The sequence below is a fragment of the Mirounga angustirostris genome, unplaced genomic scaffold (genome assembly GCF_029215605.1).
Source record: "Mirounga angustirostris isolate CCGP_5_RB_7025 unplaced genomic scaffold, mMirAng1.0.hap1 SCAF_3, whole genome shotgun sequence".
In the NCBI taxonomy this organism is placed as follows: domain Eukaryota; kingdom Metazoa; phylum Chordata; class Mammalia; order Carnivora; family Phocidae; genus Mirounga; species Mirounga angustirostris.
The window spans coordinates 160,780,285-160,797,443 of NW_026991711.1; the positions used below are offsets into that span (position 1 = coordinate 160,780,285).

Here is a 17,159-nt window from a genome sequence, read left to right on the forward strand (position 1 = left end):
CCACAAACTGGCATAAAAAAAATACATTTTCATCTTCACTCGCATCTAGATGAAATTTAGCATCTCCTTCAATCATGAATGCAGGCAGAGGAAAAAAACCCACATTTGCAGCAGGAGTATCTGTGACTTTCACAACCAGAAGTCACAGATACTTTCAAATCAAATTACATTTGTTACAGATCTCCTAAAATGTTGTTTGTTCATCACTACTTCAGAATTACTATAGTTACTGGAACTGCCGCTACATCACGTTATTTGATGTTAGTAGAGGAGCACAGATATTACTGTGGCATAGTTTTTTATTTCAATATGAATGGTGGTTGCCTTTATAATCATATGTATTATATTTAAAACATTCTAAGAAAGACCTCGTAGGCTTCACCAGACTGCCAAAGAGGGTCTGTGCCCCAAAAGGTTTAGAATCTGAGATGGAGCCATGTAGGGCTTACTCAAAGGACAAAAGTTGCTGCTGAAAGGTTTTAGGCAGGAGCATGACTTGTGTGATTTTTTTTTTTTAACTTTTTTAAAGATTTTATTTACTTATTATTTGACACAGAGAGACACAGCGAGAGAGGGAACACAAGCAGGGGGAGTGGGAGACGGAGAAGCAGGCTTCCCGCAGAGCAGGGAACCCGATGCGGGGCTCGATCCCAGGACCCTGGGATCATGACCTGAGCCGAAGGCAGACGCTTAACCGACTGAGCCACCCAGGTGCCCCTGTGCGATATTTTTTTTAGACCTCACCCTGCCTCCGCCAACTACTTGCTACCTATTTTATAGATCTTCATATTAAATAACATTCTGAGGACACGGAAGCTTAAAGTACAGTGACTTGGTCAAAGTCAGACTCTCAGGAAACGTGGAGGAGTAGGGATTCACACTCAGCTGTGTCTGATTCTAAAGCCTGGCCTCCTTCCACTGCACTTCTACATCCCAGTTTTCCACCAAAGTACCCCCAGGGCACAGAAGAACAAACCTGTGACCCCAGGTCTCTGAAAATGTGGCCAAAACCTTTTTCCACAACATACAGTTTATTTGGAGTCTTATGTGTTATAGAAATTGATGCAAATTTTTTAGTCATTGTATTCTGTAATATATTCCATATATCATTTTAATACAAGGTTGTTTTTACTTACTGAGAATTGAGCAAAGAAGAGCAGAAAGATGTGCCCCTTTTACATCAGGGCTTCACATTCTTTCTGACTCCTAGTCACATTCTTAGGTGAGACTGTGTTTTCCGGTTTGAGAAGTTGGGTCCAGCACCACAGTGCTGACCAAGGATTGGCCCCTTTCCAAGTGTCTGTTGATGGATGGATTGGACAGCTCCTAAAGTTGGGTTATGGGAAGGAAAAGCACTTTAAAGAATCCGAGTCATAGTAATTGATTCTTTGCCAAGCATGGCTAGTTGGACAGACCAATATGGTAGGCTCAGCAGAAAGAGTGTCTTATTCAAAACAGAGGTGGCATCCAGCCAGTAAGGGGAAGGAGGCTGATCCGTCAGCTCCCAGACCACAGAGGTTCAGTGTGAATGCTCCATGCATTGGCTTAGGCGCCACATCCATCCACTTGTCATGATCACTGTCATATATGCACAGGAAGATTAACAGTAGATGGTGTTTTTGCCATTGCGCTTCAGTGACTTATCAAAGCGCAGGCATTATTTTGAAAGAGGGTGATGTTTAAGTTGTAAATATTATCAATCTGCATGACAATGAAAGTAGAACTCCTCTAACTCAGTTAGTAAATTTCTATATCAAAAGGTTAATAGATTTCTCAACTCAATAAAATAAATCATAATAAACAACTGAAAATTCCGATCATTTATAATTTTACATGGATTTATTTTAGTACATTTATTTCCTTTAGTTATTAGCTTTTATGGCCTTTTTATGATTAGTTTGTTTCTCAATCTGTCACATGAGCAATGACATTTTAGTTCTGAAAATTAAGAATAATCACAACTGTTATGTTTTAAATTATCAATTACAAGCTTTTAGAGACCTGAGAACAGATCTGTGCAGTATTCTTGTAAATACCTAGCCAAGCACTGTGGGAAATTAATACTTCACAAAAGTCTTGTGATGAAATGAGCTCATCAGTTACCTCGAGTGGATCCACTGTTGGATGACTTGAAAAGGAGTAGGTACTTTGGTGAGGAAATCATTTCTGTCCTCGGGTAGCTTTTAGTCCAAAGGAGAAACTAAGAACTTAAGGTTTAATATCCAAGACAACGGAAATTTACAATTGACACTCTCTGTGGCTTTTTCATTTTAAAATATCTTTATATTAGTGGATTATAACTGTAAGGACTTAAATTGGAAGTATCTTGGACTCCAAATTCAGTCTCAATACGTCCTCTGAGATCTGACCCTGTCTTTCTTTACATCTGTTTATTGCCGCTTTCCCGCAGGCCCCCTTCAATGCCACCATCCTGACCTTGAATGGTCCTGCCTGTGGGCCTTTGCAAAGGCAGTTTACTCTATATGGGGGGTGTCCTCCTCAGGAACCTGGCCCTCATTCACCTCCCTTTCAGGAGCTCTTTCAGAGGAATATCTCCCTTGTTTTCCTTCCTGCCTCACCTGAATTCTCTTGCCCTCCTGTTCTCCTTTGAGCATCTGCTTTCTGCACCAAAACCATTATTCAGATTGTGATTGTTAGTTGTCATCTGCCCATGCGAGACTATGTGCTCCTTGGGGGCAGGGATTGGGCCTCTCTTATCTTCATATTCTTGGTTTTGACACATAGTTGACCCCCAAATACAATTGGGTAAATGAATGGATAATGAATGAATGAACATGCCTACTTGAATAGGTAAGCTCTTTAGAGACTACATTTCCCATTCACGATATTTTGCAAAATCCCGAGCCTTCTGGAAAACAAATATAGGCTAATGGAATTGTCATCTTCTTTTAGTACTCTTTGCTGTTAAATAAAGCAAAGCAAGTTTTAAATTGCTTCTTAAAACAGAAAGTAGGGTTACATAGGTTGACTACTTTGTAGTTCTGCAAAAAAGCAGCATCTTTATAAGATGATTATCAAATATAGGTGACCTCAGGAAGGTTTCACCATAACAACTGAGGTCCTTTGCTGAGTAAAACTAGTCATATCCTGATGTACCAAAAAAAAAAAAAAGAAGAAGAAAAATCTCCACATCTCACTTTGTTAAGGAAAGATACCAGAACAAAATCTTTACACTAATCAGGGACCTTATATTTTGGACATACTCACTTTTTACAACTCCTTTCTAAATGACATATTTTTTAAGAAGTTCAAACTAGAAGGCATCTGGCTGGCTCGGTCGGTTAAGCATCTGCCTTTGGCTCAGGTCATGATCTCAGCGTCCTGGGATCAAGCCCCACATGGACTCACTGCTCAGTGGGGAGTCTGCTTCTTCATCTCCCTCTGCCCCTCCCCCTGCTTGTGTGATCTCTTTTTCTCTCTCTCTCAAATAAATAAATAAAATCTTTTAAAAATAATGATAATAAAAAAAGAAGTTCAGTACTAGAAACTCATGGATGAATTAAGGATAGGGTCTCAGCAGTGACTATTATATTATTTCTCACGTAAAACACTAGATTGTCAAGCTAATTTATGAAAGTTTATATGTAATTCTCAACTAAAAAAATTATTAGAACAGGCATAGACAAAATAAAATTTTTAGTCAGCTATTTTCATGCATTATTATAAATCAGTTTAAATAGAATACAATTCTATTATCGAAAGCAGAGGGGATACTTGCTTATAAAATGGGGTTACAAAATAATACTTGTTGACTGTCCAGGTATGGACTGATAACTAATTCTAACAAAGAGTGATCCCTAAGCAACCTGAGGAAACCTTGTATGCTTAGGAAGTGATCTCCAGTGAGGTAAGGTCATGGAGTTCGGAGACAGAGGCAGAGATTATCGGCCCCCCAGTTACTAACAGTCTGGAACAAGTCACCTAACTTTTCTGGGCCTCAGTTTCCTAATCTGTAGATTGGACATGGTAATAATACCACCTAACAGAGTCAGCAAATACAATAATAAATTGAGCTTTATGAGCTCTTAATTATGTAAACTCTAAAAGATCTGAGGGGAGCTCATCTATTTATTTTATAACTTAAAAAATGGAAAAGGAGCTCTAGTTAACATTTTTGTTTGGAACTCAAAATACAAATTTACATAGAACCGAGATTAGAAAAAAATAAAATAAATAAAAAGCCCAAATGAGAAAAAGAACATAAAACTGGACTTGACTTTTTCAAACAAAAATTTCATAGCTATTGCTGAGCCTCACAAAAAATAAGTGAGGCTTGGAAAACAGAATGATATGGAAATGGGGAAGCTTAATCTAGAATATCCTTGCTGACCTGTACCACTTATTGTGAATAGCTTTTAGAGCTGTTAAAGTTATGGAGGTAAATTGGGTTGTAAACAATAATCATAGTCATTAAAGTGAAGAAGGAAGACTAGAAAAGGGGAGAAGAGCCTCTAGTCCACTGTGAGGACAGAGAGGGGTCATTTCTACAGATGACGGAGATAAACTGTGTGTCCTAGAGTCTGTCCTTACCAGGTGGGCAGATGTCCCATTTTATTTTTTTTTTCCTGTAACTATCTTGATCTGTGTTTTACAGTGTAGTGAAATATAGTTCAAGTCTTTATGTGAGGTGGGGAATGGTTGGAAAAATCCAAGTATCTGATTAAAGAAATTTTAGCAAGATCAGAGCATCTGTAAAATATTAACTTCATTTAACAGAGAACTCATTTCATAGGATGTGGGACAGTTTTAATGATATGCTATTGTGTTTGTTTGTTTGTTTGTTTAATTCCAGTATAGTTAACATACAGTGTTATATTAGTTTCAGGTGTATGATACATAGTTGTTTTTTTTTTTTTTTAAAGATTTTATTTATTTATTTGAGACAGAGAGAATGAGAGAGAGCATGAGAGGGAGGAGGGTCAGAGGGAGAAGCAGACTCCCTGCCGAGCAGGGAGCCCGATGCGGGACTCGATCCCAGGACTCCAGGATCATGACCTGAGCCGAAGGCAGTCGCTTAACCAACTGAGCCACCCAGGCGCCCCGATACATAGTTGTTTTTAAAGACCAAATCATGCAAGCTTTGGGGCAAATCTTAATTTCATAATTTTGTAGGGATGTGCAAATCAACTGAGCCCAGTCCTTGGACTCAAATAGCAAAACACAAACGGCTTTCAGGTTTCACCATGGACAGGTTCTTGTCATCATTTTCTCATAGGAAAGGGTCATTAAATTTCCCTTTCAAAGAAAGGAGAAACATTGACAATAGTTATTGCCTAATGCTTATGTACAGAACTGCTGTTATTGTTGCTTGGCAACTAGAAGAGATTTGACAGGGAGTCTAAAGGAACTGAATGAATAAATGGAAATGTCAGCATCAGTTTCAGGGGATAAGAAGAAATTTACTATTGCAGGATTAGCATCACATTGCTTTTTCCGAGCTACATGATTGGAATTCACAGTGTTTCTGTTCTGCTTCTCTTGTCCCCCGTCCTTCCAGCCTTTTGCTGGAAAAGGAGCCCCTCTTGCACTATGGCTGAGAGATGTATGTAACATAGATGGTTAATGCTAAAGTATACAGGAGCACGCCAAAAACGAAAACCCTTTGGCAGCAAGGGAAAAGTTACCTCTATTGGCAATCCCTTGGAATTTATGGGCACTTCACCAATATTCTAGTTGTTTCTCACAATGATCCTTCGTATTAAATTATCCAGTTGATACAGATTTTAAAAAATGACAAGGCTACAGTGGTTTCTTCTCTTCTGACCTTGAGCACTAAAAATCTGTCCAGATATATTAGATTAGATTAGATTAGATTAGATAGATTCAGCACTTAAAAGTGTGCTGCTTATGTTATTATCGAAGCCACTCTTTGTCTGTAAGTCCTTCCTCTACAACTTGATTACTTGCTCCTTATAAACACAAATGGACTTTTAAATTAGTTGTGTATTCAGGGGCTCCTGTAATAGTAATATCATAAACTTTATGTCCCTGAAATATTTGTTAATCAATATTTAGCTAAATAACTGAGCCAAGATTCTGTAATGGTGGTTCTCAGCTATTAAGAAGAAGGGAGGAGGGAGTGGCCATGCCCCCCTGGTTTGGGGCAAGCATTGGAAAGTCAGTAGGGAAAGACAGAAGTAATTAGAAGAAGCTTATTTGTGTTCATTTGAGTCCTCCAAGAAGCAGATGCCAGCATGGGATTAGATGAGCAAGAGATTTCTTGGGGCTCGGGGCAGTGAGGGAGTGCTTGTAAAAGAGAAGGGAGAGGAAGCCTGAGCAAGCAGGGAGAGTCTACAAACTTCCATGCAGGTCTGGTGTCTTTGAAAGAGAGGGAGAAGAAAGGAAAGGAAAAGCCCAGTAGGAAGAGTCTGAGCTTGGAGTGCAGTTTTAAGGACGTTTCCGATGATGGGGAGTCCTGGGGCCAAACCTGCCCACTGGGTAAGCCCCGCATCCCTTAGAAATGAACTTCCACTACTGCCTGCCACACAGTCACTGGCTGGGAGCATCCTGTGGGGAGTGTGGCTTGGGTTCTGTTCGCCTTCCCGCAGCGAGAAATTTCCATAGCATCACGATATTCTAGAGTATAACAACATTTTATAATAAAAAAGAAAACTGAAATACCTATTTTGAAATTCACTCACTTAAGAGAAAAGCATGAGATTTATATATTCATTGAAGAGAATTAATAAAAAGTTTGAGAACTACTGTTAATTAGTAAATTAACATGCAAACTCCAGGATTTCCCCTCCCTTAGCCAGCTGAGCCATACTGCCACTAGGATAGGGAGTATTAACTTCTCCAGCAAATAATAATTTGGGGGTCCTATTTTCTATTAAAAATATACTCTATTTCTAATCACATGTAAGGAAACAAAACATGTTAATTCTGCTGAAAAACCGTGTATCCTTTGGTAGAAACCTCTCTGGACTTCAGTTTCTTTATCTGCCAAATGAGGGAATTCATGCAGAGGATTTCCAAATCCTTTCCAACTCTAATGTTGGATAAATTCATGGTCTTTTCCACCTTAGAGGTGTCTTACAAGACCGACAAAATGGACTGCGTCACGGGTCGGAGAGCCTGGAGGCAGTCTTAGCTCTGATAGAAATGAGCTGCCTCAGTTCAAGTGTAGGACATAACCTCTCTGTACTCAGTTTCTTGTAACATCAAAAAATTTGATTAAACCAGCTCTAAAGTCCATTTATGGTTCACTGGTAGGGCATTTCTGATGTCATCCTGTGTGCAGACCCTTCAGAGCTCTGCTCCTCAATCCTTGAAGATGACTATCGTAAAAAAAAGTATTGAAATGATGATGGGGATCAATTGCATAACCGAAAGCTAACATTTTTTCTTTTACTGTGGTAAGAACATTTGGCGTGAGATCTACCCTCTTTAAGTGTACAATGCATTATTAACCATAGGCACAGTGTCACCCAGCACATCCCTAGAATTTAATCATCTTGCACAACCAAAACCTTCTACCCACTGAAAAGCAACGTCCCATTCTCTTTTCCCCCAGACTCTGGCAAGCCCTGTTCTTACTCTCTGCTTCTGTACGAGTTTGACTGTTTGTTTAGAGACCTCATATGAGTGGATTCATGCCGCATTCTTCCTGTGTCTGGCTTATTTCACTTAGCAGAATGTCCTCAGAGTTCATCCATGTGGTCACATAGGACAGGATTTCCTTCTCTTTTTTTTTAAGGCTGAAGAGTATTCCATTGTATGTACATACTGCATTTCTTTATCCACTTATCCATCAATGGGCATTTGTTAGTGTTGGGCTTTTTTATTGGCTGAAATTATAATTTTAGCTATTCAACTAAGACTGAATGTGCAAACGAGTTTTAACTCTTTTGCTGCCTTTACAGGAAAATCAAACTAACAAACTCGTAAAATCATCAGAAAAACAAGTCACAATCAGTCAGATGATAATTTCTACTGATGTTTAAACCAGCATGCCTCTTTTGAATTGGTCAAGCCTGTTAGAATTAAAACATAGTGTGTAGGTGAAAACAAATACACTTCCCCCAAAGTGAGTGTTCCTGGTTTCCATGGCGTTTAGAAAGTCTCCTTACTTCACACCACAGTGAAAAAATCGCCACAGTTGATATAATTTAGAGATTAACTTAAGTCCTTTATTCTGGTATTGACTAACAGGTAATTAACTTCTTTATTCTGGTATTGATTAAATGGTAATTGTGACTTATATCTTCCTGGTACTCTTTATCCGAAAAGTTCTATGAATGAGCAGGGGGAGAAAAATCCCCAGAGTGAGAGTGGATGTCAGTAATTATCTTTTCCCCCCAAAGTGGAGACCTTAAATTCCAAAGAAAAGGAGGAAAGATTTTTACTGAATATTCTAAGTTAGAAGCAGAAGATCAATTAAAAGCATCTTACTTTTCTATTCTGATTAAAATCTCAAAAACAAAATCCCTTGTAAAAATAACATTGCCTCTTTTTCTGTGCTCACTAGTAAGTCCAAATGTGGAATTCATCAGGGAAAGTAGCTAGACAGAATATTTACCTAAGTCCTAATACTGTGTGGGTGCAACAGGTGGCTAAAAACACTTCCGGTGGACTCAGGAGCTCACCCTGCTCTAAATTATGTGCAAATCTAACTGTAGTTCTGAGAAAATATGAGGAATCAAGCACAATTATAGTGAACATGCAGGTATATGCTGAATCCATGCTAGCTAAATGGGTGAAATGAAATGTGTATAAAGCTCATTGCTTGTCTCAATATGGATTAGAGGGCCACTAATGCTAACAGCAGCCATTTGATATTTTTTTAAACCTCCAAGTATCAGATTAAAGGTCAGAATTCTAATACGAAAATTTTATCATGGACTAAAATTAAAAGCTTTAAGACACTTTGGTTATCTTTTTTTACCTGATTTTACTATTAATTTTACTATTTCTTTAGAGAGGAGAAAATCCATTTGAGTATCTCTTGCTCTACAAGTCATCAGGTTATTTCTAGGAATTAAAGAAGTTATATAACTTTAAGCTATCAATTTTCATTTACTATTACAACAACCATTCAATTAATTTTCTTTTTTTCCCCTCAAATGTTCAGCGACTTGACAAAGTGTAGACCTATAGAAATGATGGAAAGAAATCTGGGTGGTGGTGCTTGTTTTTAACCCTTTGAGGTAGGTCGTATTCTCCAACGGCTTTAACAACATTTCTTCCATTGAGAGGTGGGGTCTGTGCCACTCCCCTTAAAATTAGGTATGTTTTTGGAACTGGTTGACCAGGGCAGTAAAAAGGAGGTAACACTATGTGACTTCTAAAGCTAGGTGATTCAGCCTCTTTACTAGTTGGGACACTCGTGCTGGTCCTCTGGGCTGCTGTATAAACAATCTAACTGTTCTAAGCCCACCAAGTTGTGAGGAAGCCCAGACTAGCCCATAAGGAGAGGCCACATGGAGAACGCCTGAGTCTACATAAGGAGAGAGAGAGAGAGAGAGAGAGAGAGAGATGCCCGACCAGATCCCACCCGCACTTGCGTCCGTCTGCCTGGCTCTACCACCTCCTCCATCTGTCTGCACCAGAGACCCCAAGCCAGACATACACAGCTGAACTCCCAAATTCCCGACCCACAGAAATGTTGAAAAATTACAGATTGATTGTTGTTTTAAACCACAAAGTTCTGGGGTGACTCTCTATGAAGCAGTAGATATCTGGAATACCCTCTCTAAAGTTAGCAAAAAGTGTCCTAAACTAGAACTGATACTTTTGAAGTTATGATGTTGCATAAATAATGGCGAGGTATGGATGGCTAGATAGTGCACTCAAGTAAATTCGTTGGTAGGTGAGCAGTCATACCTAAAAAGAGGTCTGTCCTATGCCACTCTCTTTTTCTTACACACTGTCCCTTACCTATCTAGGACTTCCCTTGTTTCTCATCCATGGTTCTCAGTTTCTGGATGAACATTAGATTCACTAAGAAAACAAAAAGTAATCAACAACCAGGCCCATATTGAATTGTTGAGGATGGGACCTATGTGTAGGAATATGTTTAAAATTCATCGGGTGATTCCAGTTTGCAGCCAGGGCTGAGAACTGCTATTTGATGCCGACGGTGACCAAATCTGTTTTCCTGGCTTGGGTCCTCCCTGGAGCTGCGGTTTCAGAGACTGAGCTGCTTTCAGGTATCTGGATATGTGGAGACCTCACAAACCCCTCAGATAGAGTGCTGCCCCTCTACCAGGGCTCCATGTCTCTCAAATGACACCCCTATCATATAAATGGTCAAGCCAGAAACCTGGCTCATCCATAGGTTTTCGCCTTCCTCATTCCTTGCATCTAGTTAAACACCAATCAGTCACTTCTCCCAACTGATTTGTGAGTCAGCCTCTACTCTGCCCCATCTCAGTCTATTTTCTGTCCCCTGGACACTGCATTAGAATCCTGCCACCCACTTGACCTCCTGCTGCTCATCTATATAGAAACAACGGTGACCTTCTTAAATATGCAACTGTCACTCTCCTCTTCTGAGTAAAACCATTCAATGGCTTGCCCTTAGAATAAGGCTCAAAATGACAGGATGGCTTGCAGAGACTTTGCCCCACGCCTTTTCGATCCAGCTTCATCTGAAATCCCCTTCCTTTTAACATTTAATCCTCCCACAGTCCTGGAGCATCATGGCTTTGAACGTGCTTCTAGTCACTCTGTCCTGTCCATTACTAGATGTTGTGTGCTCTTCTTGGAACACTCCATTTCTTCCCTCCATGCCCTCTCCTGGGCCTTAATCACCCTTCATCCTCACTCATCGGATGGGGCTTCCCTGATTCTAGATTAGGATAGGTTCCCTTGTTACTGGTACCCAAAGCGTCTTTATTTTCCCTTCTGTAACATTCATCGAACATCTGCCTTCCTACACTATAAACTCCAAAGCCGGTCAGGGGGTGTGCCTGCCATGGCGTGCAGTCCAGCTTTCAGCATAGTCTGTACGTGGTGACTGAATGAATAAACAAATGAACATGGGTTAAGTGGTAAACATCAGCTCTGAAGGAAGTTCTCATAGTAATTCTCTGGTCTCTGTACTTAGCTCTGGCCCATCCAAACTTCAAATCAATTTGGATAAGATATAGAAGATACCAACTAATTTTTAAAATGATACAAAGTTAGAAGGGATGGCTAATGCATTCCCTGTTTTTTGGGGGTGTGGGCAAAAGCAAGGTTCCAGGGGATAACAGCCGGCTTGAGGGATGGGTCAGAATCTACGGATTGAAATTTAACAAAGACGGGGGCGCCTGGGTGGCTCAGTCATTAAGCGTCTGCCTTCGGCTCAGGTCTTGATCCCAGGGTCCTGGGATCGAGCCCCGCATCGGGCTCCCTGCTCGGCAGGGAGTCTGCTTCTCCCTCTGACCCTCCCCCCTCTCATGTTTTCTCTCTCTCTCTCAAATAAATAAATAAAATCTTTAAAAAAAAATAAAAAGAAATTTAACAAAGACGAATGCAAAATCCTACCCCTGCACTCTAGCTGCTACACAAGTATAGGACGGGGGATGCTTGTTGCCGAAACGATCCAGGGTGTGTTAGTAGCAAAGTAAGCTCCCATTTCAGCCAGTAGTTGATGTGCCTCCTAGAAGTGCTAACGCCATCTTAGATTCCTTTAATGGGTAAATGGAGCCCAACGAGGACAGGTGCAGGTCCTATAGTCCTCTGCCCTGATCCAGCCATTCCTGGTACAGTGTGCTTCATTTAGAACCACATTTCAGATACACTTGAGCTTGACCAGGGTGGTAAAAGCTTGGGAAGCACCGCTGATTTAAAAAAAAAAAAAAAAAGTGCTGAAGAGCATACATTTACTCCATAAAAGATGGCATTCTGGGGAACACTTTGGTTCCTTGAGAAAAGTGAAGGGCTGGTCTTGAGGAAAATGATTATGTTTACACTTTAAAAGACTAGGACCAAGGACTGGCAGTATCTAACATCCCTTCTCTGGCCACATCCTTCTTATCATCGGCCTCTCTCAGCCTCTCCCTCTCTTTGACATCTGCTCTGTGTTCTTGACAGGATCCCTCAGCCCTCAGTCTCTCCCTACTCTCAGTCCATCATCCCCCACAGATGCCTCGATCAGCTACATTTATGATTCTCAGTCCCCATCTCCTGAGCCCTAAGATGTACCACTGTGTTCCTTAGAGTTTGTAACCTTGAATCATTCCTTTTCTCTGCTCCTGGCTTCCAGAGAAGTGCTAGGGAAAATCATGACAAATCTGTGCTGTCCAGCGTTCGTGGACCCTCACTCCTGCTCTTCATTCTTCCATTTATAAAGGCCACTTCTCTCACCTCCCCATAAGGCAGCTCTAAGCCTGTTCCCACTTTTTAAGGCCCGAAGCAAGCACTAAAACTCTCACTCAGGAAATAGTTTCCTTACATTTTTCTCTTCACAATCTCAAATTTGCATTATGTCTTCCTTTCTCAGAACTCCAAGAATGAGAGAGAAGAAACTCCACTCTTTTCCAAAGCTTGCTTTTCCACATGGATTTGGATACCATTTTCTTTCATTTCCTCTGGGACTTTGTTTCATAATTCATCTCCTGTCTTTCCTCTGCTCAAATTCTTTCTCATTGCCGGCTCCTGCCCTCAATCAGATAAACGTGCTCAACCATTTTGGGGAGATTAATTGTGCAGTGATTGTTTTAAGACGGTTTGGAGAGAGGTAAAAACTGAGCCAGAAAATTCCATCAGAAGGCCTTTTCCAGAGTCCAGGTGAAAGGCAAAGGGAACCTGAGAGGGGTAGTGAAAGGAAGCATAGAGAACATGTGAATCAGAAAGGATTTTGTTGTCAGAATAACTCTTGTTTAGTTGTTACTTATGACTTTGTCTTATTTTCCCTCTGTTTTGCCAGTTCCTGGGGCAAAGATTATGTCAGATTCATGTCACTTTACCTCACAAAATCTGGCTTGAATGAACAGTAGAATTCCCTCAAAATATGTGTGTATGGTGGGGAATGCTGCTCTTTGGAATTTGTATTTTTTTTTAAAGATTTTATCTATTTGAGAGAGAGAGAGCACGTGGGGTGGGAGGTGGGGGCAGAGGGAGAAGGAGAAGCAGACTCTCCCCGCTAAGCAGGGAGCCCAACACGGGCCTGGGGCTCGATCTCAGGCCCCGAGATCGAGCAGACGTTTAATCAGCTGAGCCACCCAGATGCCCCTGAAAGGTGCATTGTTTTTTTTAAAGACATTAATTGGCAAGCAAGGGAAAGACATCCCCATATTAGGAAGAAGAAAGGGGTAGACCTTTGCTCCTCAAATTGTGCTCCATTGTATTAGTTTCCCTTTGCTGTAGCAAATCACCACAAATTTAGTAGCTTTAAATAACACAAATTGATTATCTTACATTTCTGGAAATCAGAAGTCCAAATGGGGGCGCCTGGGTGGCTCAGTCGTTAAGCGTCTGCCTTCGGCTCAGGTCATGATCCCAGGGTCCTGGGATCGAGTCCCACATCGGGCTCCCTGCTCAGCAGGAAGCCTGCTTCTCCCTCTCCCACTCCCCCTGCTTGTGTTCCTGCTCTCGCTGTCTCTCTCTGTCAAATGAATAAATAAAATCTTTAAAAAAAAAAAAAAAAAGAAGTCCAAATGGTTATCATTGGGCTAAAATCAAGATGTCAGCAAGGCCTGTGTTCCTCTCTGGAGGCTCTAGGTGCAAAATTTGTTCTCTTGCTTTTTCCAGCTTCTAGAAGCTGCCTGCACTCTTTGGTCATGGCCCCTTTCATCTTCAGACCTAGCAATGGCCTGTCAGGTCTTTTTCACATTGCATCACTCTGACATTGACTGTCTTCCTCCTCCTTTCACTTACAAGGACCCTGTGACTCTATTGGGACCACTGAGATAATCCAGGATAATTTCCCCATTTCAAAGTCATCTGACTAACAACCTTAATTCTGTGCAACCTTAATTTGTCATGTAACCTAACATATTCACAGATTCCAGGGGACTGAGACATGTATGTCTTGGGGGGCCACTATTATGCCTACCACATCCTTGGACAAGCAGCATCTACATCACCCAGGAGCTTATTAGAAATGCAGAATTTGGGGCTCTGCCCCAAGCATCTGAATCAGATTCTGCATTCTGATCAGATTCCTAGGTGCTTTGAATGTACTTTAAAGTTTGAGAAGCCACAACTAGCCTATCTCTAAGATCTTCTCTACTTTAAACGTCTCATGAGTCTATGAAAATTGCATTTTTTTCCACTTTCAAATCTTCATTATTCCTTCTAATCCTGGTTTCCTGCCAAAAAAAAAAAGTTAATTTTGATTTGGACCCCTGGTGTTAATTCCCAAAAAGTCAGCCAAGTAGAACCTGACAACACCTCGTGCATATTTTTTTGCTGGCAGAAAGTAGATGTTAGAAAAGGCAATTAAATTATAGAATTATCCGTGATGCAGAGGTACCGGTCTACAAAGAGTATCTTCTTCCTCAAGAAGATTCATAAGAGAAGTGCCTTCATTAGCGTGTAGATAGTATTAGTGGTCCAGCAAGTGAAGCAAAACGTACACCGATGAGCTGTTTTTAAGGCATCTCTGAACAGCTCCGCATTTGAGAAATGTGACCAAAGCTGATTATAAAATTCCTTTCAAAGTTGCAGGAATGGCAAACCCATAAATAACTCTGGTTCCCACTGATGTGAAAAGGAGGTTGCTGGCTGTTCGATTGCTGTCCTTATTGTAGGGGATAAGATTAAGCTGCAAGATTCCAAGCTCCTCAAGGCTAGGACCAGCCATATACAGTGCCTGGTACCTAGGAGGGACTCCATCCATTTTGGGCTTGAATACTTTTTAATACTGCGATACTTTACGCTGAATTTCAGAAATGCACTGGGGAAAAAACGGATAAATAAAACTGGAATATTTCAGGGGCCGTCTTACTAGACTCCCTACTTCCTTCAGTTCATTCAGTTGTTCATTCGCCAATTCAGCAAACATTTATGAATCATCTACTGAATGCCACCCATTGTTCTAGGCCCCCATAAATATAAAACTATGGTCTCTCTCACTCAGGAGCTCATAGTCCAATGGGACAAAGAGTCACATGAGTAATTATGCCAACTTGAGTGCAGGAAGAGGTATGTGAACAAGGCTCATGGGCCTTCTCCGCTCTGTCCTTCACATTCTAACTGGATTTATCTGTAAAATTGTCCATTTCTCCCCTTTGCCAATTGAATCAATTATTTGGCTTTATTATTTTTATTTTCAGCCCTAGCTGCTAGTGTAGCATCTAAGCACTTGCTCCTTATTATAGAGTGAAACCCTCTCAAACTAGTGCAAATACAAGAGAGGTTATTAGAATGGTCTGGTAGGGTCTCATGAGACTTCAAGAAACGTTAAAGAAGCAGGGAAGGCAGGAAGTGAGGCAGCTCCAGAAACAGCCCCTCTTCACCTCCACTCTGTTCTCTCGCAGTGTGTCAAATAGTCCAGATGCCCCAGGATGACAATCTGATTAGCCCACTTTGTCTTTTCTGCCAGGCCACTTCCTGACCCCTGTGATCATTGTCACTACATCCTGATTGCTTCCTTCATATCACTCACTTAGCATGAGTTGCAATTATATACATTTCAAATTTACACATTCACATGTCTTTTCCCCTCTAGGTTTGTTGTGACCGTATCTGTTTTGTTGCTCCTGTATCCAGCCACTAGTATGCCTGATCTTAGAAGGCATTTAGTGAATAAATAATGAAAGAAGGAGCAAGGGGTGGGGGTGGAGAAAGCACATGTTGTTAGTTACCGTAGAGATGGGCTTCCTTATGGTACATCAGCTTGCGGGAGAGGGACAGATTGAGAAGAGCCCTGGGTCCACTGACCGTTCAGTGAGGCTGTGCAGGACGTTTCTTAAGAAGAGGGATATCCAAGTAAGTTTTGGCCATCACCCTAGCCACTTCAAAGACATGCGGGAGGGACCCTTCTTCTTCGTGGCCCAATGTAAATGTGCCAACACTTTTTAAAATTTATTGAGCTGCTAATATATGCCAAATTCTATATCAAACACTTGCCATGCATCATCTCTGTTCATTTTTACTGAGACTCTAGCGGGTAGTTTCCTCATTTTACAGCTACAAAACCAAGTTTTAACAATTTAAACAGTTCCTCCTAGGTCCTAGAGCAAGCATGTAGCAGGACCAAGACTAGACCACAGGTCTGTTTAATTCCAAAGCTCCTTCCGAGACATTTGGCTGTCTCCTCTGTATTCTCCCCTCCTTGGGCAAACGTTACGTCTCCTTTCTCTGTAGTACCACGCACCTTGTTCATAAAGACAGCACAGGCTTACGGTACACTTTCAGGTACAAGGGTTCTGGCCCCACTGCTACACTGTCCCTCTTGGGGCAGGAACTGTATCCGGTTCCCTTCTGTGTCCTCAGGGCCTGTGCCTTAGTGGGGACTCAAGCAATATCTGTCTGCTGGGCTGGCCTTTGGAATGATAGGCAGTTACTATGCTATTTCATATTTTTAAAATTTCACAAAATACTATGAGTACCTAAAAGAAAGTAAAACTTCCGAGTCTCCTAAATATCCTTCCCATCTCTGTTATTGAAATTTAGAGGACAGATTCTCCCTACCCATATAATGTTGAGGTCATACCAGAGTCAGCTGACCCACCCCCTGGCCCCCCTGTTTTTGTGGACGGTAAATGCAGAGTGATGGGAGGGCCCGAACCTGCTGGCAGGATCTTCCTTCGACTCAAAACAGCAGCTGGATATAGCTACATGTTGGCATTCTCTCACTCAACAAATAAGTTAAGTACCTACTCCGTACACGGATATTAGTCAGGTGGGGTGGGCATGCTGATGATGCAGGAAGGTCTGAGAGGAGGACTCTTGCCCTCATGTCGCTTACCATCTAGTAACCACAGCACATACACACTTAGGATAGAGTAGAAGGTGCCATGTGTAAAGAGACCTCCTGATAAAGGCTGTGGGAACTGAAAGGAGGCGGGATGACTTCTGGCAGGGCTAGCAGAGAAGGACTTCATGGAACCCGTGGCGTTTCAGCTGGACTCTAGGATTTGGACAAGCAGATACCTCCCATGTCAAGGGCAAAGCTCACAGAGGCGGGGGTGGGGAGCTAATACTGGGCAGAGGGGCGGGGGGCGGGGTCGTTTGGAAGGGCAGGTTGAAGGCTAGGTTGTAGA

At 41.5% G+C, this 17,159-nt stretch overlaps 1 protein-coding gene across 8 annotated transcripts in view; it reads left to right on the forward strand.

Moving 5' to 3' along the window:
* The window catches only part of SPATS2L (spermatogenesis associated serine rich 2 like), a 165,589-nt gene that overhangs the window by 82,972 nt on the left and 65,458 nt on the right, over positions 1-17,159 (forward strand). The gene's annotated exons all lie outside the window — the stretch shown is intronic.